Source organism: Aethalodelphis obliquidens, unplaced genomic scaffold, assembly GCF_003676395.1.
Source record: "Aethalodelphis obliquidens isolate GAN/ISIS:26980383/991018 unplaced genomic scaffold, ASM367639v1 scaffold1, whole genome shotgun sequence".
NCBI lineage: Eukaryota > Metazoa > Chordata > Mammalia > Artiodactyla > Delphinidae > Aethalodelphis > Aethalodelphis obliquidens.
In genome coordinates this window covers 66,291,562-66,316,318 of record NW_020837945.1, presented here as the reverse complement: position 1 = coordinate 66,316,318, position 24,757 = coordinate 66,291,562, and the positions used below count along the sequence as shown (strand labels likewise).

At 41.0% G+C, this 24,757-nt stretch overlaps 2 long non-coding RNA genes across 2 annotated transcripts in view; both read left to right on the top strand.

Annotated features, from left to right (window-relative positions):
* Positions 1-24,757, top strand: part of LOC113620146 (uncharacterized) — a 39,727-nt gene that overhangs the window by 5,853 nt on the left and 9,117 nt on the right. The gene's annotated exons all lie outside the window — the stretch shown is intronic.
* LOC113620145 (uncharacterized) lies at positions 8,328-22,931 on the top strand. The gene is made up of 3 exons (XR_003432674.1): positions 8,328-8,370; positions 16,453-16,606; positions 17,957-22,931. It is a non-coding gene; the product is annotated as an uncharacterized LOC113620145 (long non-coding RNA).

Sequence of the window (24,757 nt, the reverse complement as noted above, 5' to 3'; positions counted from 1 at the left end):
CTCTTTTTGCTTCTATTGCTGTTTATTTATTGCTCCTTGTTTTTCTTCCTCAATGCTGCTAGAGTTCTGTCTACCTTATCTTTTCAAGAACCTATTTTTAATTTTTAAAAGTATCTCTAATCAGTAATTTTTCCTCTTATACTTTTTTCTTCTATTTTTCTTGAGAGTACTCCAATGTTCTTCTTCCAGCTTCTTAAGCAGAATGCTTATCTCATTTATTTTTGTTTATATGTGTTTTATAATTTTTATGCATGTAATTCTGTACATTTTCATTTTAGCTACATCTCCACAAGCTTTTATTAGTATTTTCATTGTCATGTAGCTCTGAGTATTTCATAATTTCCATTATGTTTTTTTCCTCAACCCATTAATTATTTAGAAATGCAAAAGATGTTTTGTTTTGTCTATCTTTTTAATGTTAATTTCTAGTTTAACAGCATTATTGTCAGAGAACTTTGTATAATATTAGCCCTTTGGGACTTCATATGTGATGAGTTTTTTGTTCAGTTTGTTTTGTTTTTAACACACCATTTTTTTTTAAATGTAATCTACATATAGAAAAATGCATTAATCGTACATATGCTGTACATATGTTGAGTTATTACAAAGTGAACACACCCTTGTAATCACACAGTCATTTTTTTAAGTGATTTTTAAAAATTTATTATTATTTTTTTATTTTTGGCTGGGTTGGGTCTTCATTGCTGCACACGAGCTTTCTCTAGTTGCGGCGAGTGGGGGCTACTCTTTGAAGCAGTGTGTGGGCTTCTCATTGCAGTGGCATCTCTCATTGCAGCGCACGGGCTCTAGGCGTGCGGGCTTCAGTAGTTGTGGCTCACAGGCTCTAGAGCACAGGCTCAGTAGTTGTGGCACACAGGCTTAGTTGCTCCACGGCATATGGGATCTTCCTGGACTAGGGATCAAACCTGTGTCCCCTGCATTGGCAGGCGGACTCCTAACCACTGCACCACCAGGGAAGTCCCACACATAGTCATTTTTTAATTGAAATATAGTTGCTGTACAATATTATATAAGTTACAGGTGTAGAGTATAGTGATTCACAATTTTTAAAGGTTATATTCCATTTATTTTAAAGGTTATATTCCATTTATAAAGGTCATTATAAAATATTGGCTATATTTCCTGTGTATACATAGTCATTTTTATAATAGTTCCATGTGAGCTTTAAAAGAATATATATTCTGTATTCATTGAGTGCAAGGTTAGATCAAGCTTGTTAATTGTGTGCTTTGGATCTCTCATATCTTTATTCATCTTTGTCTACTTGGTCTATTTCTAACATAGAGTTGTGTTATAATCTTCCAATGCCATTGTGGTTTGTTCATTTCTCCTTGAGTGAAATTAGAATACACGGGGTGAATTGAAGGTGGTATGAAAACATTTTGATGTGCATGCATCTGTGAATTGTTTTTACCATAAAGACAAAGCAGTTCACACATAATGGTTCGCTCACTCCATCCACTTATTGAGCTGTATACAAACCAACCAGGAAAAAAGAAAGATTTCTGCTTAAAATATACAGTACACTTAGAAACACATCTGTCATGTAGACCTAAACAAAAGCTTATGAATATTACATTTTGCATTCTTCTTCTTCAGAGACAGTCTTTTCATCCTAGTCATATATCTGTTCTTACTACTAAAGTCACTTACATAAGGACATATTTGTACTTGAAAGGAACAATAAGTTTCCTACAAAGTGCAAGGTGACATTTTCTTGCAAGTTGTCAATTTAACATAAAAGAGGGTTAATACTCTTAGCTGAGGCTATGTCATGCTTTCTTCTTGGGATAAAGTTCTGCCCTACCATCATCTTTTGCTTGGGAAAGGCAATAGCCTCCTAGTTGGTTTTCTTATATATGTGCACACTTGCCACACTTTCATTTTTTTTTTTCCCACACAGCAGCCAGAGTGACCTTTTAAAATATCTGTTGTCCTATCTCTCCTAATTAAAGTCTTGCATAACTTCAAGATGCAGTGAGGTCTGCTCCCTACCTCTTCAGCTACACTTGGCTCCATGCTCCCCCATCACTGTCTGCGCTCCAGCCACACTGGCCTCTCTTCAGTTCTTTCCTTCCACAGGGCCTTTGCACCTACTTTTCACTCTGCCTTAAACATTATACTCTACACTCCTATTCATCCTTCAGAACTCACTCAATTCTATATTCCCGTAAGTAACCAACAGGGTCAAATTCTCCTATGAGCTTTCATAGCACTATAGACCTCTCCTTTACAGCACTAACTACAATCCTAACTTCACATTTTGTATTATTTAGTTAATCCCTGTCTCTCCTCACCCCCCACATAAGAATGTAGGCTCTTTGAAGACCAGGACTACATCAGGCTTGTCTCAGCCTCCATTCCAACACTAGCACAGTGCCTGGCACATCATAGCAGTGATGAATGAATAAATGACCAGTTGTCTTTCTTCACTTCAAAGAGAATATATTAACCAAACATGCCTACACCCTTCTTGCTGCCTCTGCTTTCATCCCATCCTCACTTCCACCCCATACGCCATACTCATCACCTCTCCCCCTTGTGCCCCCGACCCCAAGTTAAAAATTCAAGTAAAAAACCATTGTCCAGTAATGTAGACTTTTACTGAAGATTTTGTGTAGTTACAGAGGAGGGGGTACATCACAAAGCAAAATGCCCTAACAATGCCCTTTTAACATCTCTGCTTTCCCCCCTAGTTCTTATTTCTACAACAGCTTGGAGGTGTCTCATCCCTCTTCTTTTTCCCCCTGCAAAGTCTGCTCTGGGAGCCCCTCTAGCCAAGCTACCTCATCCTCTACCTGCCTCTGCGTCTATGCTCAGCAAAACAAAGCACAGCCATAGACTGAGCCACAACTCCTAGGGCCCTTGGTTTATAGAGCCTCTTGCATTTTTAAAAAATTTGGAACAGAAAACGTTGCCCCTTTTTCACTTTTTCCTTTGCTTGATGATATTATTCCCTCCATCAGTGCCACTCTGTGCCCTCCCTGCTGTCTGTGGCCGACTGAAATATTATGTCCATCAAAGTCCACTTCAAATGTCCAATTTTCTGGAAACCTTTCCATAAAACATCCAAGTAGAAGTGATTTTTCTCTTCCTTAAGTATGTTTACTACTTTTTTTATTCTACTTGTTATTACAGGCAATGTTATGGTTGTTTTTCTCTCCCTCTCTTTAAGAACAAGTTTGGTTTCCTGTTCTACACGTCCCCTGAAGAGCCTGGCTCAGAACCTGTGCACAGCCCGCTCTAGTCCTGAATAGATCATAATGAAATTGTTCATGTATCTTTTCTTAGGCTTTAGTAAAAGCCTCTTCAAGAAAGCGACTAAATTTCATGTTTCCAAATGACAGCCAATGTTTCAATTTTGGAGTTACCTCGCAGGAACTACTCCTCGCTGGGAAAGAGCTCTGTAGATATTGTGGGTGGGTGCAGTACAGCTTTGGTTTAATAGTCTTGGAGAGAAGTTCTCTCTCCAGCTAAAAGATATAGTTCACATTTTTGCCCAGGTAGACTCTAGCTTTCTAAAATGCAGCATCAGTCTGGCCCTTGAAAGACTGTCAGGGCCCCTGAAACAGAGTCTAACTCTTATGACTTCTTAAAAGTTCCAGCGAGGGCTTCCCTGGTGGCACAGTGGTTGAGAATCTGCCTGATAATGCAGGGGGCACGGGTTTGAGCCCTGGGTCCGGGAAGATCCCACATGCCGCGGAGCAACTAGGCCCGTGAGCCACAACTACTGAGCTTGCGTATCTGGAGCCCTGTGCTCTGCAACAAGAGAGGCCGCGATAGTGAGAGGCCCGCGCACTGCGATGAAGAGTGGCCCCCACTTGCCACAACTAGAGAAAGCCCTCGCACAGAAACGAAGACCCAACACAGCAATAATTAATTAATTAATTAATAAACTCCTACCCCCAACATTTTCAAAAAAAAAAAAAATGCCAGCGAGATGGCTAACGAAAAGTGTTGGCATACAAATTTAAGCTCCTGAGGTCTAGAGAGAGACCTATTGCTAGCACTATATTCTGTTACCATTAGTGTGATCTTCAGGTGAACAGATCTTCTCAATGTTTTATAGTCACCTTGATCAAGCGAAATGTATGGAGGCCCAGTGATGAGGCTACTTCACTTGTAAATAGCTGAGGGCAGCTAAGATATAACTTACCATCACTTGCTCAAATTTCCTGCCAAATTATATTTATGTTCTCAACGCGAAACTAAATATCTTTAGCTTCTTTTATTCCTATTAGCATCTTCATTACCCTGGATTAAACATGGATAGTTTTATATATAGTTCTTTGGTTTATTTTTTAACATTTTTTCCATTCCAAATACATTTCATTATAGGAAAATTTTAAGATAGAAAGAAAAATCAAAAAAAAAATTTTTTTTTTGCGGGCCTCTCACTGTTGTGGCTTCTCCCGTTGAGGAGCACAGGCTCCGGACGCGCAGGCTCAGCGGCCATGGCTCACAGGCCCAACTGCAACCCGGCATGCGGGACCTTCCCGGACTGGGGCACGAACCCGTGTCCCCTGCATCGGCAGGTGGACTCTCAACCACTGCACCACCAGGGAAGTCCCAAAATATTTTTAAGAATCTATATTTCTACAACCTCAGGACAATCACAAGATTTTTTGTCATTTTTTTCAAACTTTGTTCCATGCAGAGGATGTTTTTAAAACATTGTAATCATGCTATAGATATACTGTATGCTGTTTTTTCACTTAAGATTTTATGTAAGCATTTTTCTTTAGTCTTTATTATGGATAATAATATCCATAATATTATGGATACATAAAATTCCAACAAGAGGAAGTAATTATAATTTACTTATCTCCTGTATTCCAACTTAAAGTTGGTTTAAAAAAAAAAAGAAACTATAAATAAGTACTTAAATAAACTCTAATTTTCTAAACATTTTACATTTATTCATGGAGTTATTTGCTTTTTTTTTGAATTTTGTTTTATTTATATTTTTAAACAGCAGATTCTTATTAGTCATCAATTTAATATACATCAGTGTATACATGTCAATCCCAATCTCCAAATTCATCACACCGCCACCCCCACCTCCCAGCTGCTTTCCCCCCTTGGTGTCCATACATTTGTTCTCTACATCTGTGTCTCAATTTCTGCCCTGCAAACCGGTTCATCTGTACTGTTTTTCTAGGTTCCACATATATGCGTTAATATACGATATTTGTTTTTCTCTTTCTGGCTTACTTCACTCTGTATGACAGTCTCTTGATCCATCCACGTCTCAACAAATGACCCAATTTCATTCCTTTTTATGGCTGAGTAATATTCCATTGTATATATGTACCACAGCTTCTTTAACAATTCGTCTTGTCGATGGGCATTTAGGTTGCTTCCATGACCTGGCTATTGTAAACAGTGCTGCAATGAACATTGGGGTGCATGTGTCTTTTTGAATTATGGTTTTCTCTGGGTATATGCCCAGTAGTGGGATTGCTGGGTCATATGGTAATTCTATTTTTAGTTCTTTAAGGACCCTCCATACTGTTCTCCATAGTGGCTGTATCAATTTACATTCCCACAAACAATGCAAGAGGGTTCCCTTTTCCCCTCACCCTCTCCAGCATTTGCTGTTTGTAGATTTTCTGATGATGCCCATTCTAACTGGTGTGAGGTGATACTTCATTGTAGTTTTGATTTGCATTTCTCTAATAATTAGTGATGTTGAGAAGCTTTTCATGTGCGTCTTGGCCATTTGTATGTCTTCTTTAGAGAAATGTCTTAGGATGCTTTGTATTTCTGTGGTGTCTGTTGTAACTTCTCCTTTTTCATTTCTAATTTTACTGATTTGAGTCCTCTCCCTCTTTTTCTTGATGAGTCTGGCTAATGGTTTATCAATTTTGTTTATCTTCTCAAAGAACCAGCTTTTAGTTTTATTGATCTTTGCTATTGTTTTCTTTCTCTTTCATTTATTTCTGCTCTGATCTTTATGATTTCTTTCCTTCTGCTAACTTTGGGTTTTGTTTGTTCTTCTTTCTCTAGTTCCTTTAGATAAGGTTAGATTGTTTATTTGAGATTTTTCTTGTTTCTTGAGGTAGGCTTATATAGCTGTAAACTTCCCTTTAGAACTGCTTTTGCTACATCCCATAGGTTTTGGATCGTCATGTTTTCATTGTCATTTGTCTCCAGGTATTTTTTCATTTCCTCTTTGATTTCTTCAGTGATCTCTTGGTTATTTAGTAACGTACTGTTTAGCCTTCATGTGTTTGTGTTTTTTACGTTTTTTTCCCTGTAATTCATTTCTAATCTCATAGTGTTGTGGTCAGAAAAGATGCTTGATATGATTTCAATTTTCTTAAATTTACTGAGGCTTGATTTGTGACCCAAGATGTGATCTATCCTGGAGAATGTTCTGTGTGCACTTGAGAAGAAAGTGTAATCTGCTGTTTTGGGATGGAATGTCCTATAAATATCAATTAAATTTGTCTGGTCTATTGTGTCATTTAAAACTCCTGCTTCCTTATTTATTTTCATTTTGGATGATTTGTCCATTGGCATAAATGAGGTGTTAAAGTCCCCCACTATTACTGTGTTACTGTGATTTCCTCTTTTATAGCTGTTAGCAGTTGCCTTATGTATTGAGGTGCTCCTATGTTGGGTGCATATATATTTATAATTGTTATATCTTCTTCTTGGATTGATCCCTTGATCATTAAGAGTGTCCTTCCTTGTCTCTTGTAACATTCTTTATTTTAAAGTCTATTTTATCTGATACGAGTATTGCTACTCCAGCTTTCTTTTGATTTCCATTTGCATGGAATATCTTTTTCGATCCCCTCACTTTCAGTCTGTATGTGTCTCTAGGTCTGAAGTGGGTCTCTTGTAGACAGCATATATATGGGTCTTGTTTTTGTATCCATTCAGCAAGCCTATGTCTTTTGGTTGGAGCATTTAATCCATTCATGTTTAAGGTAATTATCGATATGTATGTTCCTATGACCATTTTCTTAATTGTTATGGGTTTGTTTTTGTAGGTCCTTTTCTTCTCTTGTGTTTCCCACTTAGAGAAGTTCCTTTAGCATTTGTTGTAGAGCTGGTTTGGTGGTGCTGAATTCTCTTAGCTTTTGCTTGTCTGTAAAGCTTTTGATTTCTCCATCGAATATGAATGAGATCCTTGCTGGGTAGAGTAATCTTGGTTGTAGGTTCTTCCCTTTCATCACTTTAAGTATATCATGCCACTCCCTTCTGGTTTGTAGAGTTTCTGCTGGGAAATCAGCTGTTAACCTTAGAGGAATTCCCTTGTATGTTATTTGTTATTTTTCCCTTGCTGCCTTCAATAATTTTTCTTTATCTTTAATTTTTACCAATTTGATTACTGTGTGTCTCAGCGTGTTTCTCCTTGGATTTATCCTGTATGGGACTCTCTGTGCTTCCTGGACTTGGTTGGCTATTTCCTTTCCCATGTTAGGGCAGTTTTCGACTATAATCTCTTCAAATATTTTCTCTGGTCCTTTCTGTCTCTCTTCTTTTTCTGGGACCCCTATAATGTGAATGTTGTTGCATTTAATGTTGTCCCAGAGATCTCTTAGGCTGTCTTCATTTCTTTTCATTCTTTCTTCTTTATTCTGTTCTACAGCTGTGAATTCCACCATTCTGTCTTCCAGGTCACTTATCCATTCTTCTGCCTCAGTTATTCTGCTATTGATTCCTTCTAGTGTAGTTTTCATTTCAGTTATTGTATTGTTCATCTCTGTTTGTTTGTTCTTTAATTCTTCTAGGTCTTTGTTAAACATTTCTTGCATCTTCTTGATCTTTGCTTCCATTCTTTTTCCAGGGTCCTGGATCTTCTTTACTATCATTGTTCTGAATTCTTTTTCTGGAAGGTTGCCTATCTCTACTTCATTTAGTTGTTTTTCTGGGGTTATATCTTGTTCCTTCATCTGGTACATAGCCCTCTGCCTTTTCATCTAGTCTATCTTTCTGTGAAGGTGGTTTTTGTTCCACAGGCTGCAGGATTGTAGTTCTTCTTGCTTCTGCTGTCTGCCCTCTGGTGGATGAGGCTATCTAAGAGGCTTGAGCAAGCTTCCTGATGGGAGGGACTGGTGGTGGGTAGAGCTGGGTGTTGCTCTGGTAGACAGAGCTCAGTAAAACTTTAATCTGCTTGTCTGCTGATGGGTGGGGCTGGGTTCCCTCCCTGTTGGTTGTTTGGCCTGAGGCAACTCAACACTGGCGCCTACCTGGCTCTTTGGTGGGGCTAATGGCAGACTCTCAGAGGGCTCACGCCAAGGAGTACTTCCCAGAACTTCTGTTGCTGGTGTCCTTGTCCTCATGGTGAGCCACAGCCACCCCCTGCCTCTGCAGGAGGCCCTCCAACACTAGCCGGTAGGTCTGGTTTAGTCTCCCCTGGGGTCACTGCTTCTTCCCCTGGGTCCTGATGTGCACACTACTTTGTGTGTGCCCTCCAAGAGTGGAGTCTCTGTTTCCCCCAGTCCTGTCAGAGTCCTGCAATCAAATCCTGCTAGCCTTCAAAGTCTGATTCTTTAGGAATTCCTCCTCTCATTGCTGGACCCCCAGGTTGGGAAGCCTGATGTGGGGCTCAGAACCTTCACTCCTGTTGGTGGACTTCTGTGATATAAGTGTTCTCCAGTTTGTGAGTCACCCACCCAGCAGTTATGGGATTTGATTTTGTTGTGATTGCCCCCCTCCTACCGTCTCATTGTGGCTTCTCCTTTGTCTTTGGATGTGGGGTATCTTTCTTTGGTGAGTTCCAGTGTGTTCCTGTCAATGATTGTTCAGCAGTTAGTTGTGATTCTGGTGTTCTTGCAAGAGGGAGTGAGAGTACGTCCTTCTACTCCGCCATCTTGGTTCTCCATCCATCAAAAGTCTATTTCTTAAATAGACCAGCCTCCCTTTTTTTCTAAATGTTCAAAAAATATAAAATCCAGCCAAAGTGTTTTAAAAAAATATTTATTTTTTATTATTTATTTATTTTCATTTTGGCTGCACTGAGTCTTGGTTGTGGCATGTGGGATCTTTAGTTGCGGCATGCAGACTCTTAGTTGCAGCATGCATGCAGGATCTACTTCCCCAACCAGGGATCGAACCTGGGCCCCCTGCATTGGGAGTGCCGGGTCTTACCTAGTGGACCACCATAGAAGTCCCCGGCCAAAGTTTTAAAATACACTTTTGTGGTAGTTTTTTCACAAGTGGTAAAGGCAGTTGGATATGATATCCTCCCAGGACCATCATTAAAATATCAGGGTGACTTCTATTTTTTTTTTAATTATTGAAATCTTCAAATATACACAAAAGGAGAGGAAATCGTATAATGAACCAACCCCATGTACTCATCCCTCAGCTTTTACAATTTTAAATATTTTGTCAATGTCATTTTATCTATCCCCCGACATATACATTTCACTTTTGGTTTTGCTGGATTATTTTAAAGCAATCTCTGACAGTATTTTGTTTTACCCATAAATACTTCAGCATATATTTCTAACCGTTAAAAAGGTTTTTTTCCTACATAACCACAATGCTATTATCACACATAACAAAAATATCAATAATCTCAGGAGCATTTTAAAATTGGATTCTGGAAAAAGCAAGCCAAAGGAATGAGTAATATAGAATTTCAAGCACTAGGGTAAGCAGGTTGGAAAGATGCTTTTGGCAAAGTTGGTACTTTCGCTCTTGTAAATGACATCACAGAGCCAGATGCCACTTTCTCCTACATATTCGAAATTGGATTTACTTTCTTACCCCAAAATGTATTCCCTTGTTCAGTTCAAGGCATTAGCCACCATCCAGGAGCTCAAGGTCAAGACCCAGAGTACTTGTAGAGTCTTTTTTCCCTCCCCTCTCTCTGGTGCTCCATTTGACCAGTTCTAAAGTCCTAAATCTCAGGGTGAATATCGCTCATATCCATCCCCTCCTCTCCATTCCCACTTCAGCTTCTTTTGGACCCCCATTATCTGTCTCTACACTGAGGTACAGGAACGTCTTCGTTTGGGTTCCCCTAGAAACAGAGGCCTGAGACAAGGATTTGTGTATAGATCATTTATTCTACAGGTGATCCCAGGAGACCTGGGAACTGAGCAGGGGAAGTGAAGGAAGCCAATACAAGGTGTGTTATCAAGCACAGCAGGACATTGGAGCTCCAGTCTACTGGAAAACTCTGGGGTACATTATAGAACATACCTCAGAGTCATCCCAACTGATGGGCAAGGGAGCTGGGGTATTTATCCACCACCTCTCCACCCATCATCGCTTGATGGCTGCTCTCAGGGGCAAGAAGTCCTGCACTGTGTACAGGCTGAGCATGCTGCCAGTCAGAAGGCAGAGGGTCACAGGCCTTCAGTGTATAGTGGTGAATAAGGAGGGTACATGGCAGGGCACGAACAGCACTCACTACATCGCCTCCGTTCTTGCTCTCTCCCCACACAAAGCCCACAGATAACTTTCCAAAGTGCAAATCTGGTTCTGGCACTTCTCTATTTAATAAAAAGGGTATATGGATGATGCTAAAGAACAACCTTGCTTATTTACCCTGATGGAGGTGACTGTCTTGAGTGGTACTTGACCTTATGATCCTGGGCACCTTTGGCATACCTTTTGCATATGAACAAAGTTTGGATTGGACTTTGAGTCCAGTTGTGAATTCAATGGAGAGAGAGCTTTATTCATATGTGTATCATTAAAACCTTGTTTACTTACAGAACAGGTTGGGAGGGGGAGGGACAAGTGATTGCTTCTGGTTTGGATTCTGCTAGTGCAGCCCTTTACACCTCAACAGTTTTGCATAATCCTTCCCAGGCAGTGGAGTGCCTCCCTCCACTGCCGCTGCACCAAAGCTATCGTGGCAATAATTTGTTCTTCTTTATGCAGTCACATTATCTGGAATCTCAGTGTGATTTACAAGCTTACATAACTTCCCAAATGAGTCAGCGTGCTCCTCAAGAAGGCAGCATGGTGAAATGGAAAAAACACAGCATTTGGTAACAGACAGAACAAGTTCAGTTCCTGCATCTGCCACTTCCTAACTGTATGTCAGACAAGCTCTTCTACCTCTCTAAGCCTCAGTTTCTTCCTCTAACAAATAGGGATCAGAGTACATACCTAGGAGGGTTATTATAAGGATTAAATGAGGTAGAGAGCACTCAGTGTGATACATAACAGGCCCTGAATCAGTGTTGACCTTCCCCATCCTACATCCTGATTTTACACATCTGGCAGCAAGTTCTTGACCGTTACCAACCTGCAGTGAGTAAAAAAATGCTGATTTATATTGGTCTGCTTTTAGCACCAGTGGGTTTTAGATGAAAGTCCAAATCAGTTCTTTGTAAAGGAAATTGCTCTTGCTCCACTGTGGGCAAAGTAGCCACACTGTGTGTGAAATAAATCCATACCAGAAAGGGCTGGGGTGCTCTAGGAAGAACTGGGCTGGCACAGCCTGGCTTGGTCCCCGCTGCAGTGGCAGCCGAAGATCGCTGGCGTTCAGAGGCGACTTTGTGAGCACACGGTCAGACAGACAGCCAGAAAAACAAAATGTGCAGGAGAGGACGTGACATCCCATCTGCATAGCTGCTCACCGTGGCGGGGAGCAGTTAGGAATAGCCTAGCAGGATGCCTTTTGCTAGAAGTGGCAGCGTACGAATGTGGGTGCTGCTGTGCTGGCCAGGGCTGGGGAAGATTCTGGAACTGTTTTTCCAAAGTGGCTGGAACAAATGCCTACAAGTTAAAATAAATAAATAAATAAAATCCCTGGTCAGCAAATGAGCACTGCCGCAAACGCTCTTCCCTGCTGGTCACAACGCTCTTAGGGCAGGATTACCAGACAAGCTCATTTCCAGGATCATTATAGCCAGCATAATCCATAGTTAGCAGTCAGCTAGGGTAAGCAGAGAAAGTATTCATAATGAAGGGTGATTGATGAGTGTACTGTATCCATAAAAGCAAAGAAACCTCTGAAAAGAAAAACCAGGAGCCAATCTTTGAACGTCGAAACGCTAGAACATTAGAACAAGAAAGATTCAGATCATCGAGCTGTTCTGGTGATATTTAAATACTAAAAAAATAACAGAACCTTTCTTTCAAATAAAATCTTATTCAGACTCTCCCCATATAAGGCAAATAAAAGGGATACTGCTCAGCAGGGCAGGGGAGGAGGACAGAGGGCAGTGTGGTTCTGGGCAGCCTGTGAGTGAGCCCTCACTATAGGTCTCCCAGTGTGGCCCAGAAAGATGTCTTGGAAATCCTGAGGCCCCACTGACCCCTGTGTGAAAATCTCTAGTCTAGTCTACTCCTCACATTGTACAAATGGGGAATGTAGGCTCAAGTTAATCTAAGATGGCCTAGCAGAATTGGGACTAGAGCCCAAACCTCTTGATTTTAAGTTCCTTGCTCTCCTAAAAACCATCTCCCCTTTAAAAAAAAAAAAAAAAGTGTCTTTAAAGGTAAAGTTACCTCATGAAATAGCTTGTTAAAGTAAATGAGAAGGCCAGAGGCATCCAAGTATAAATACTGCCTTTGGAAGTGATCCCATTCTATCTTCTTATCGCTGTACCCAAGTGCAATTTCTTATTACATTTACAACTTTTAGTATGGCAGTCACAAAATCCAAGGAGAATTGCTAAATTAATGGTCTCTTAAGCCAGGATAAGTCTAACCAGTTTGTGCCTTCTAGAAAACAACAACTTAACTACAACAGCTTAGTATTTTTTAATTAAAATATATATATATATTGGCACAATAAGAAAGGAATCTGAAATGCATGGCGGATGGAGATGGCCGAACCAAGGCTGTCACACAGGGGAGCACAAGGCACATCAGACTTCTGATCTACTTCCTGTTGTGAGACCTTGGATAAGTCACAACCTCTCTGGACCTCAGTTTTTTTTAATCTATAAAATGATTAAATCATTAAAGTCACTAAAAGTTAATATTCGACAGAACCCTGACACAGAACTTCCCAGTGCTGTGGGTCAGCCAGCACTGTGCCTATTTCATGTACAATAGAGGTCCCTGTCTTCAAGGCTGAGGACCTGGCAGTATAATTACTATAGAAGAGAGAAACGAAGCAACGTGGAGATCACTGTGGGATAAAAGGAAAGAGGGAGGAGGGAAGTGGATGGAGAGAAAAGCGAAGGCTCTCCTTACATGCTTCAGAGGACTGGATGTTGGTCAGTATCCATCCTGTACATTTTTGTGACACCTATTACCATGAAGTTCTCTAAATGGCAAGATAAATGGCATATGTAGATGAAGAAAAGTCTGTAAGACCATAAGCTGAAATACTGTTTTTTTCTGGGTTGTATGATTATGAATGCCCTGCATTTTCTTTTTTCCTTTCTTCCTTTCTCCTCGTATGTGTTTCCTAAATTTTGTACCTCATCTATATATTACTAGTGTTCCCCCACCAGAAGGTAAGCCAGATAAGTGCGGGAATTTTCATCTGTTTTGTTCACTGCTGTATTTCCAGTGCCTGGAACAGTGCCTAGCATTTTGTAGGTGCTCAATAACTATTTATTGAGTGAATTAATGAGTAATTAAAAATGATATAAGAACAGACACACAGATCATTGGAACAAAATAGAGATCTGAGAAATAAACACATGCATATATGAACAATTAATTTACAACAAAGGAGCCAAGAATATACAATGGGGAAAGGACAATATCTCCAATAAATGGTGTTAGAAAAACTGGACAGCCACAAGCAAAAGAATGAAACTAGACAACTATCTTATACCATACACATAAATCAACTCAAAATGGATTAAAGACTTAAATGTAAGACCTGAAACCATAAAATTCCTAGGAGAAAAAATAGGTTGTAATTTCCTTGACATTGATCTTAGCAATGTTTTCTTTTAAGATCTGACTTCAAAGGCAAGGGAAACAAAAGCAAAAATAAACAAATGGTACTACATCAAACTAAAAAGCTTCTGCATGGCCAAGGAAAGCATCAGCAAAACGAAAAGGCAACCTACTGAATGGGAGATGTTTGCAAATTAAATCATATATCTGATAAGGAATTAATATCCAAATGTGTAAAGAACTCACATAACTCAACAACAAGAAACAAAGAACCCAATTTAAAATTTAAACCCAATTAAAAATTTAACCCAATTTAAAAAGGGGCAGAAGATCTGAATAGGTATTTTGCCACAGAAGACACACAGATAGCCGCCAGACACATGAAAAGATGCTCAACATCACTAATCATCAGGGAAATGTAAATCGAAACCACAATGAGATATTACAACTGTTAGAATGGCTATTATTAAAAAGACAAGAAATAATAAGTGTTAGAGAGGATGTGGAGAAAAGGGAACCCTCTTGCACTGTTGGTAGGAATGTAAATTGGTGCAGCCACTATGGAAAACAGTATGGAGAGTCCTCAACAAATTAAAAATAGAACTACCATATGATCCAGCTATGCTTCTACTTCTGGGTATTTATCTTAAGACTATGAAAACACAAATTTGAAAAGATATATGCACCCCTATGTTTATTGCAGCATTATTTACAGTAGCCAAGATAAGGAAACAACCTGTGTCTATCAATGCATGAAAGGATAAGGAATATGTGGTGTGTGTGTGTATACATACAGCTTCTCTTCAGAAAGACATTGTGTCTTAGAACCTTGAGTATAATCATAGCCAACTTCATCATTGTGTGTATGTATACACACACACACACATACACACACACATATACACACACCATGGAATACTATCCAGCCATAAAAAGAAGGAAATTTTGCCATTTGCAGCAATATGGATGGACCTAGAGGGTATTATGCTAAGTGAAGTAAGTCAGACAAAGAAAGACAAATACCATATGATTTCACTTATATGTGGAATCTAAAAAACAAAACAAGCAAAACAAAACAAAAACAAACTCACAGGTACAGAAAACAGACTGGTGGTTAACAGAGGGGAAGGGGTTTGTAGGGGGAGGGTGAAATGGGTGGAGGGAATCAGTTGTATGGCAATGGATGGTAACTAGACCTATGGTAGTGATCACCTTATACTGTATACAAATACTGATTTATAATGTTGTACACCTAAGATTTATATAATATTATATACCAATTTTATCTCAATTAGAAAAGAAAATTAGTGTGATTTTTTAAATTGCAGGCAACACAGATCATGTCTTAAAGCAGTAGCAGTGGCTTTAAATTCTTTTGGACCATGGCCCACAGTTAAAAGTGTGTTTTAAATTGTAACATCACAATACATAAATCAACACACATATATGACATGTAACAAAGATTTCACCAAATAACACTTTATTATTACTACTTGTGATGTACTCTGGTCTTTCTCATTTAACCTCCCAACAACTCCATGAGGATAGGTTCTTAGCCCCACTTTACACAGGAGGAAAGTGAAGCTTAGAGAGGTTAAATAACTTGCCCCAAATCAGCAAGTGGCAGAGTTGGTTTCTAATGAAGACCTCTCTGACGCGAACCCCCATATTCCCAACTACAACGCTTACTGTTTCCTAATGGACTTGGTTTGGGGTTTCTATTCAAAGCCCTGACCCATTTGGTGAATGTTCAATTAAAGACAGTTAGTAGAGTGTGGTAGAAAATGATGAAGTGTTACCAGTGGGTGTATATAAGGGAAAAAGAAGCAACGTTTTTTAAAATGCAATATCCTAGGCATTTTGTTTGTTATTCACCTCAATCCTTCCTACAACTTTCAAATTTAGGAATCATCTTTTTTTCCCATCTTATGGATTTGGATGCAGAGAGGTTTAGCAACTTTTTAAAGATAAGTATTTTATGTAGCTATTGGACTGTAAACTTTCCGAGGATAGAGACTTGACTCTCTCATTCGTGCTTCTGTTTTCAGTGCTTAACAGTACCTGGTACATAGTAGGAGATCAATACACATTTCCTAAAGGAATAACAGAAGGAGATAGCCAAGTGTTAAATCCAGATCTTCCCAACTCCCAAATCTAATTCTTTCTACTTCTGAACTCATAATTTATTAAAAACAATTGGTGTTTGGCCCGTGGCTTTTAACCTCTTACTTACTGCATAATTGGAAGTGTTTTGAGCTCTGGTTCCAATGCCCATTTGAAGCTCTAGGTACCTAATTAGTTACTGAGTTCCCATCTCTTGGTGGAATCTGTAATTAAGCAGGTTTCATAAGACATACTTAGACATAGTCCCTGGTTCCCTAAAATGCGTTAACATTCACCCAGAAGGCCAGACTTGGAGAAAAACAGGGGGCTGGAAAATATTTACTATACTCCAGTATCATTGCTCTCCCTGGTCACCATAAGAAATTACAGAACTGGAAGGTGCTTTTCTTGTTTTAAATCAGTAAACACAAATTTTAAAAGGCATACACTTTCGTAGAGTTTCTTCACAGTGCATCTTAGAAGTGAAACAAATTTTGACTCGCTAGCACACAATGATATTAACATATTACAGTTTCTCCCCAGGAATTGGATAAAGGTGAGAAATGAAAGACGTGTCAAGCATGCTGTTCTAGAAGGACGTGTTCAGATGTGCCTGGGACCTTGCCCTGCGTAATGCTTCAGGACCCAGCAAGGCAGGCCCAGTGATCTGTGAATCATTTTTATCTTCTGATAAAGAGTGGGTGAATAAAGTCATTTCTTCTTGTCTTTCTTACTCATGTGTTGACCAAGGCCATACCTGGCCGTGGCCCCAGGCATCCCAGGGCACATCACTGGGCCTTTTCACTTGTGTGCTCATCTATTTCTTCATTCCTCCACTTTTTTCAAGTACTTACTAAGAGTTCTTATAGGCTCAGGCTCTGCAAGATGTTGTGCGGCGGCTACAGGAGGAACGAAGTACGAGCTTCTAGACTCTGTGGGCATTATTGATTATACACCTGGAATTCAGGTGTGACTGTGAGGCCCCCAGCAACTGAGCTGGTGACTTAAGTATTATCACCTTCCTTCCTCGCCAGCTCCTGAGAGCTTGGGAAGTCTTTCCTGTTACTGTGCCCTGAGGTGTGTGATTCTCCCTTATTTCCCTCTACACAGGGTGTCACCCTGACATCAACACAAAGGTGGCCCTCTTGACTTGAGTGAAATAGCACCCATGTTACCATGACTGCATGATCAAAGAGGTTCCACCCTTTACAAGTTAGGCAGTTGGAGAAGATGCAGGATCAATTCCGCTTTGTGGATAATTCTCCTTGCTTCCTGTAGTGAGTTGGGCTACCTCTATTTCCAGTCTGCACTAAATCTACTGTTTTCATTCAAAATATTTTTTAGCTTGGGGATAGGACTGGCTCTCCTAGAGTCAAATATTCTCTTTATATTCTCCTTATTTCCTGCTCTGAGTTTCCCTCTATAACATCTACCCTGCTCAAAATCTTTTTTTAAATAACAGTTTTATTGAGATATAATTCACCCTTTTAAAGTGTACAGTTCAGTGGTTTTTAGTTTATTTGCAGAGTTGTACATCACCACTGTCTATTTTCAGAACATTTTTATCACCCCCCCCCCAAAAGAAATCACATACATATTAACAGTCGTTCTCCAGTCCTCCCTTTCCCCAGCCCCTGGCAACCACTAATCTATTTTCTGTTTCCATGAATTTGCCTGTTTTGGACATTTCATACAAATGGACTCACACAATATGTGGTGCTTTGTGATTGGCTTCTATCAATTAGCATGAAGTTTTCCAGGTTTATCCATGTTGTAACATGTATCAGTCCTTGCCCCCTTTTTGAGTGAGTAATCACTTGTACGGATAAACTACATTTTGCTTATTCATTCATCAGTCAGTGGACACTTGGGTTGTTTCTACTTTTTGGCTATCATGAATAATGCTGCTATGAACATTCCTGCCCAAGTTTTTGTGTGGACATACGTTCTCAATTCTCTTGGATATATATCTAGAAGTGGGGTTGCTAGGCTGGCTCAAATCTTAAAGAAACATTTCTAATGGTCGTCATTCTTATCTGTTTCCCAGGGAACAGGTTTCTCTATGTTCATTAAACAAAAGGGAATGACCAATAGCAGGAACTTCTTCACCAAGTCCTGGACACAGCACCTGCTTTTCCAAGTCAGATACAAAGCCCAAACATTTCCACTCTAAACAATATGCAGCTTTGAAGGACTGTGGCAGACCAGAATGGGGACAAGTCACTGCAGTGGCTCACCATTAATAGCAGCTTGCAGCACCCAGAGGAGGTATGCAGAACCAGCCTTCTCTTATAAACAAAGGAACATTTACATTATGTCATTCTGTGCTTATGACCGATTCCTTGAAATCTAGTCCCTCATATCCTGTCAAGAATCTTGGACTATGATCTCTGATGGTATGCATACCATGGAATAAGCAGTTTACAACCTTGGAATCCTAAATTGCCCTTTCCCCACCATCCACTCTGAAGGCTCCTGTTTATAACTGAAGTCTGCCCTCTGCTGGTCGAGGGCAGCCCAGACTAACACCACAGAGCCGCTGAGGTCTCTTCTAAAATCATCTCTTCTCCAGGAGCATTTTGGAAATTGCTACAATTTATTTAGCTATAGAAATACGACGAAATGACCTCTTCTGCAGAGCATTCCTCTTTTGTTTTTATTTTTTGATGTTTGTAGGTTTTTTCCTTTTATTCAACAGTAGCAGAACTGGACCAGTTTTGGTTATATTTATGAGCCACTTTCATTTGTGATAAATAACCATTATTTGTATTTATGCAGTGCCTGCCCAGGCCCGTCTGCTTATATTGACTCATGAATCACTAAAATGCTTTCCTGTGGTAGAAGCAGAAAAGGGCTGTTCGAGATAGGAGATGGTGCAATTTATGGGCCATTAACTGGCCAGTAGTTTTCCAGAGGTGGTTTGTAGACTGAGTGGTGAGTAAAGAAAGACCCAGAGACTGATTCTCCTCACATTCTGTAGGGTATCCATTTGCCCTGTTAGAAGGCTGCAGGGCATCAGGCATTTGGGGATCCCAAGCAGACCTGGCAATCCTTTCTTCCTATTCATTCCACATGGGCACTGTGGCCAGGAAAGCAGGTGCAGGAGGATGGGAAAGGTGAGTGGGGAAGGAAGCCAGAGCCCAGGGAGACCATGAGACAGTGTGAGCAAAAGTCTGAACCAGTGATAAGAGGAAAGGAAGAAGCTAGGGGAGGGAAGGTGGATAAGAGAAAGAAACAGTGGATAAGGACAGAATAGGGGACTAAAGAAGTGACTCCATTTTTCTGAGGGCTATTATCTGCTTTCTGCAATGCAGTTAACTGTAAAAATCTCTTTAGTTTTCAGTTAACAAAGGAAGGGAATCCTGTCTGATATTCCAGAGTCCTTGAAAACAACCCTATGCCTCTGACCTAATGTTTTAGGAACATTTATACTTTCTGCCTTGAGAGAAACGCAGCACTTTTATGAAAGAAAACTTAATTTTTAGAGAGATGGTTTGGGTTTCTAACCTCTGAGTCGGTGGAGGGGGAGGAAGGAGGGCTCCTTATGATGAGCATACACCGTAGCCAGAGGCCTGCAAATCTGTCCCATTCCCCAAGTACTTGATCCTCAAGTTCAGCCAGAGTGGGGGCTCCACTGCCCACCCCACGGTCACCCTCACCCCAAGGGTCTGATTACCCCTGTCAGTCTGCTTGGGGCTGCAGAGCCCCAGGCTCGGGGTGTAACAGAAATCCCCGTGTCCTGTTCTTTCTCTTCCCCTCCGTTTCCCTCTTGCCTCCTCCCTCACCTCCTTCCCTGGTCCTTTGGACTCAAGTTCTCTCCTCCCACATTGCCCCTCTCCAGACTTTGTGACTCAGAACTTAAGCGCTTGAGGAAAGACAGGGCTCAGTGTATTCCTGTGAGTGGGTGCTGATGCCCCTTTAAAATCCACCTGGGAGAGAGAGGAGAGAGAACCAGATCTTCTGCCTTTCCTCCCAGAGATAAAGGTTATTCTTAGCAGTAAATAGGTTTGGTATTTGGGGAGTGTTGTGTTTCTCTCCTTCCTGTCGCAGGGGCTTTGCACATAGCAATTCCTCTTCTTCATGCAGGGAAGACAAACGGGGAGAAAGAGAAGAAAAAATAGAGAGAGGGAGGCCGTCACTGTTGCCCTAGTAGGCTCTTCTCAGGACTTTGGAAGGCCGATCCCGTTGGTTCTGTTGGAAAGCAGGGGAGTGCCCTCACCCCCAAGCCCAGAAGGCCAGTTTAATTCTAGCAGTCACTTTTGAGGCGAGAAGGCTAACGGCCAAATGAACTCCCTTTAGGCCTTTCCACAGCACTTTGTATGTAGCACGGGTTCGATAAATGTTTGCTCAGCCAGCCTCCCGCTTGCACCCTTGTTAGTAAGGGTCTCCCAGGACTGCCCTCACTGGGTGTTAGGATGGTAGCAGTTAGTTAGGGAATTCAAACCCCAGCATTAGACAGCAGACTTTGGAGAACCAAGAACTTGAGAAATTTTTTAAATTAAAAAAAAAAAAAAATGTGTTAAAAAGGTAAAAAAAAAAAAAAGACAAAATGGCGGGCAAACCTCGAAAAGACTTACGTAATGCTATTCCACTTTGGAGCCGGATGGTGAGATTTTGCAGAGCCGCCAGCAGGGGGAGCTCGGGCAGTGTGTCAGAATGCCAGCGCCCAGGTTGCCAGGAGCCAAAACCTCCCGATAAACAAAACAGTGAACGTTTGTGGTTTCTCGTGGGTTCTTAATCCTGGGACGCTCAATCCAAGACGGCCTGATTTTCATCCTAGGGGACCCAGCTAGCTTCTCACAGAACACTAGCTGGGTCCTGGAATCTTAATAGATCTCTCCCTCATTTTTCTCCCTCCCAAATTGCTTTCTCTCTGTCCTCCTTTATTTCTAATCCCTTGTCTCAAACTCTCTCAGTATCTCTTTGTGTGTATCTCCTTCTGTAATTCCCCTTTCCTCTGAATATGTGTTTCTGCCTATGCTTCTTTCTTGTTTTTTCTCTATCATTCTAGGCCCACTAGTAAATGTTAATGAAAAATAAATGGAGATGAAACTACTGCAGACTGAGCTCTGAAAGATTTTAAGATCTGGCAAAAACTAACACTTTGAATAAAATTTAAAATATGCTATACAGCAAAAGTGGCTAATCCTGCCAGCACTTACAGTTCAGTCATGTCTTCTGTGTATATTCTCCTGTGTTTGTCTCTAGGCCTGCTGCCCTTGCCATCCTATAATTCTCTGTTGTCCATTTGCTGTTGCCAAGCTGCTGCCCACCTCCCCCAAACCATTGACCTCCAGGGGTCATCTCCCTCTCTGACCAGTCCAACAAGGTGTTTCAGGTCCAGAATAGTTGTACCTCTAGTGACACAGTTTTTTGCTTCTTAAGTAAGACCCAGCCCAGAACACACTGGAACTCTTGGGATTTGGGGTCGAGGGGCTCCAGGTGAGAAACTGGTGAGGAGCTCAGCCTTGCGCTCTACCTGAAACCTCTTGTCCTCCAATATCAGGTGCTCCAGCTGGACCTGGTCTACTCTGCCAGAGTATCTTCGCTCATGGTGACTTTCTCTCGGGGATCTTACTCATTGTCTTTCTTTTTCTCCAGACTGACACCAGGGGACCTCTAGCTTATCACACAGTCTGTATATATCTGACCCCTTTGGGGGACAAAGTTTAAATTCTTTTTCTGGCGTTTTGGGCACTGAGGACTCAAGAAATGCAACTGAGTATGTGTTTTAAGTTTCCAGAATATCCCATGACAGTCAAGAAGCACCCCTAGCATCTTACAAAAGGATGCTTTGCCTGGACCCCACAGAGGCCAAATGAGGGTCCTGAGCATGGACTGTATACAGATGGCTCTGGGCAATGCCATTCAGCAGGCACTGTCTCAGTTCCAGCCCCAGGTACTGTGACTACTGTGGTGGTGGTGGTGAAGTATCCTCCTCATTTCTACATTTCGTGCTTACACCCTCATTAGGATGAGTCTCCCAGGACCCATCCTATGTCCAGATTTATCCTGTCCTATCCAGGTTCTCATTATTTTTCAGACCCTAATTATGTGTATCCCTGAGAGGCAGATTCTAACATGAGATCAGGTAGGACATGAGACTCTTCAATCTTAGCACTTTAACGTTCTTTCAGCCTCCTGTAGCCAAGGAAGGTAGTGGTGGTATGATCTGATCACCCCTCTTCCTGCCCTGCTCAATACTTGGTAACCATTATCATTTCCTAGTTCCAGAGCCTGTTTGGACCAAGTTGAAGACCAAAGTAGGGAGTAGGGGGGCAGACAGGCAATACAATCCAACATTTAAAGGTACTGACGACTTGCTTGCCCTTGCTGGGCCCTGACCACACAGAGAGGCTGAACAAGACATAGGCCCTGTCCTTAGAAAGTGAATGCTTCAATTGGACTGACGCACTATGTCTCTGAATAGGAATAAAAATGAAACTGCTGCAGAAAAACCCAGTGCTGCAAAGTGCTAACATCATCAGGCAGGTTGCCTCTGCAGTGCGATCCATAATCTCTGTGACTTCCAGAGCCAAAAGAGTTGTTATATGACTTTCTAAATTAAGCTTTTGCATTACTTTGGAAACTTACAAAGCATTCCTTCCCACAGACACTGTTCCCAAATTAAACACTTTGTGCTTGTGCAGCTGTTCAAATGTTAGTGAATTGAAGATAGAAAGGTTCTTAGGAAGGGAAGAGAGGTGGGTGCCTAGAAAGGAGAGGAGAGCTCTGCGGGGGAGTTTTTTTTGTTTGTTTTTGTAGGGGGTGGAATTGAAGAGCTGGGGGTCAGATATCAGGGATTATAGAACAGTCGAAGAAAATTATAATCAAGTTAGTCAGCGCATAAAATGTTTTTAAATTATTAGGTCTAGATAAGTGTAGGATAAGGGGGGCGCATTATGATCAAGTATTTAAAAGCATGCTTTTTTTTTTTTTACATCTTTATTGGAGTATAATTGCTTTACAATGGTGTGTTAGTTTCTGCTGTATAACAAAGTGAATCAGTTATACATATACATATGTTCCCATATCTCTTCCCTGCCTCCCACTCTCCCTATCCCACCCCTCCAGGCGGTCACAAAGCACCGAGCTGATCTCCCTGTGCTATGCAGCTGCTTCCCACTAGCTATCTACCTTACGTTTGGTAGTGTATATATGTCCATGCCGCTCTCTCGCTTTGTCACAGCTCACCCTTCCCCCTCCCCATATCCTCAAGTCCATTCTTTAGTAGGTCTGTGTCTTTATTCCTGTCTTACCCCTAGGTTCTTCATGACATTTTTTTTTCTTAAATTCCATATATATGTATTAGCATGCGGTATTTGTCTTTCTCTTTCTGACTTACTTCACTCCGTATGACAGACTCTAGGTCTATCCACCTCATTACAAATAGCTCAATTTCATTTCTTTTTATGGTTGAGTAATATTCCATTGTATATATGTGCCACATTTTCTTTATCCATTCATCTGATGATGGACACTTAGGTTGTTTCCATCTCTGGGCTATTGTAAATAGAGCTGCAATGAACATTTTGGTACATGACTCTTTTTGAATTATGGTTTTCTCAGGGTATATGCCCAGTAGTGGGATTGCTGGGTCATATGGTAGTTCTATTTGTAGTTTTTTAAGGAACCTCCATACTGTTCTCCACAGTGGCTGTATCAATTTACATTCCCACCAACAGTGCAAGAGGGTTCCCTTTTCTCCACACCCTCTCCAGCATTTATTGTTTCTAGAGTTTTTGATGATGGCCATTCTGACTGGTGTGAGATGATATCTCATTGTAGTTTTGATTTGCATTTCTCTAATGATTAATGATGTTGAGCATTCGTTCATGTGTTTGTTGGCAGTCTGTATATCTTCTTTGGAGAAATGTCTATTTAGGTCTTCTGCCCATTTTTGGATTGGGTTGTTTGTTTTTTTATTATTGAGCTGCATGAGCTGCTTATAAATTTTGGAGATGAATCCTTTGTCAGTTGCTTCATTTGCAAATATTTTCTCCCATTCTGAGCACTTCCTAACACCATACACAAAAATAAGCTCAAAATGGATTAAAGACCTAAATGTAAGGCCAGAAACTATCAAACTCTTAGAGGAAAACATAGGCAGAACACTCTATGATATAAAAGCATGCTTTTAAGTGGAAAACTTGGTGAGTGGCTGTTCTCCACCTCTAATCAGTATGAACCAGAGGAAATAAACTGCCAAGGTGGTATCTTAAGGTCATTGTAAGGCCCACTTTTGAAGATGTGACAATAGTTAAACACTAGAATGGGTCACAGAATTTGGCTGGGCACCCTCCTCCAGAGGCCTTTGTTGAAAGAAGCAGCCTTGTGTTCTGCAGGGCTGCAGGTGACACCCGGCATAGACACGGGCATGACCTGGAGAACTTGGCTCCCCAGATTCTCTTCTAGATTGGGAGAGAAAAGAACTCATGTAACATTAGAGGCCTTTAGCAGCATCTGGAAAGAAACAGACAGATACAAGGCCCACCGTTCCCACTGGCCCACCTTTCACCAACATGCCAGGGCCCCTTCTATCAAGCCACCCCTGTGTTATTTGTTTCAAAACTTGTGCCTAAATCTTTGCCTGCAAAGATGTGAGCCATCTTGGCAAATGGTTGTTCAGAGAGTCCTTGCTCACAAAACTTCTGTCTGCAATATTTGCATTGGCTACCAGGCCTCTCACTTTTGCACATAAGGTGACCTCACCTTATCTCTGGGTCTCTTCCAGAGAGGCAGAAGTTATTTGGTGGTGATGTAAGAGGAAACACAGATTCCTCTTGGAAACCATTTTTATAGGGGTTGGCTGCATGGTAAGGGATGGAAACAGGGGTTGGAGCAGAGT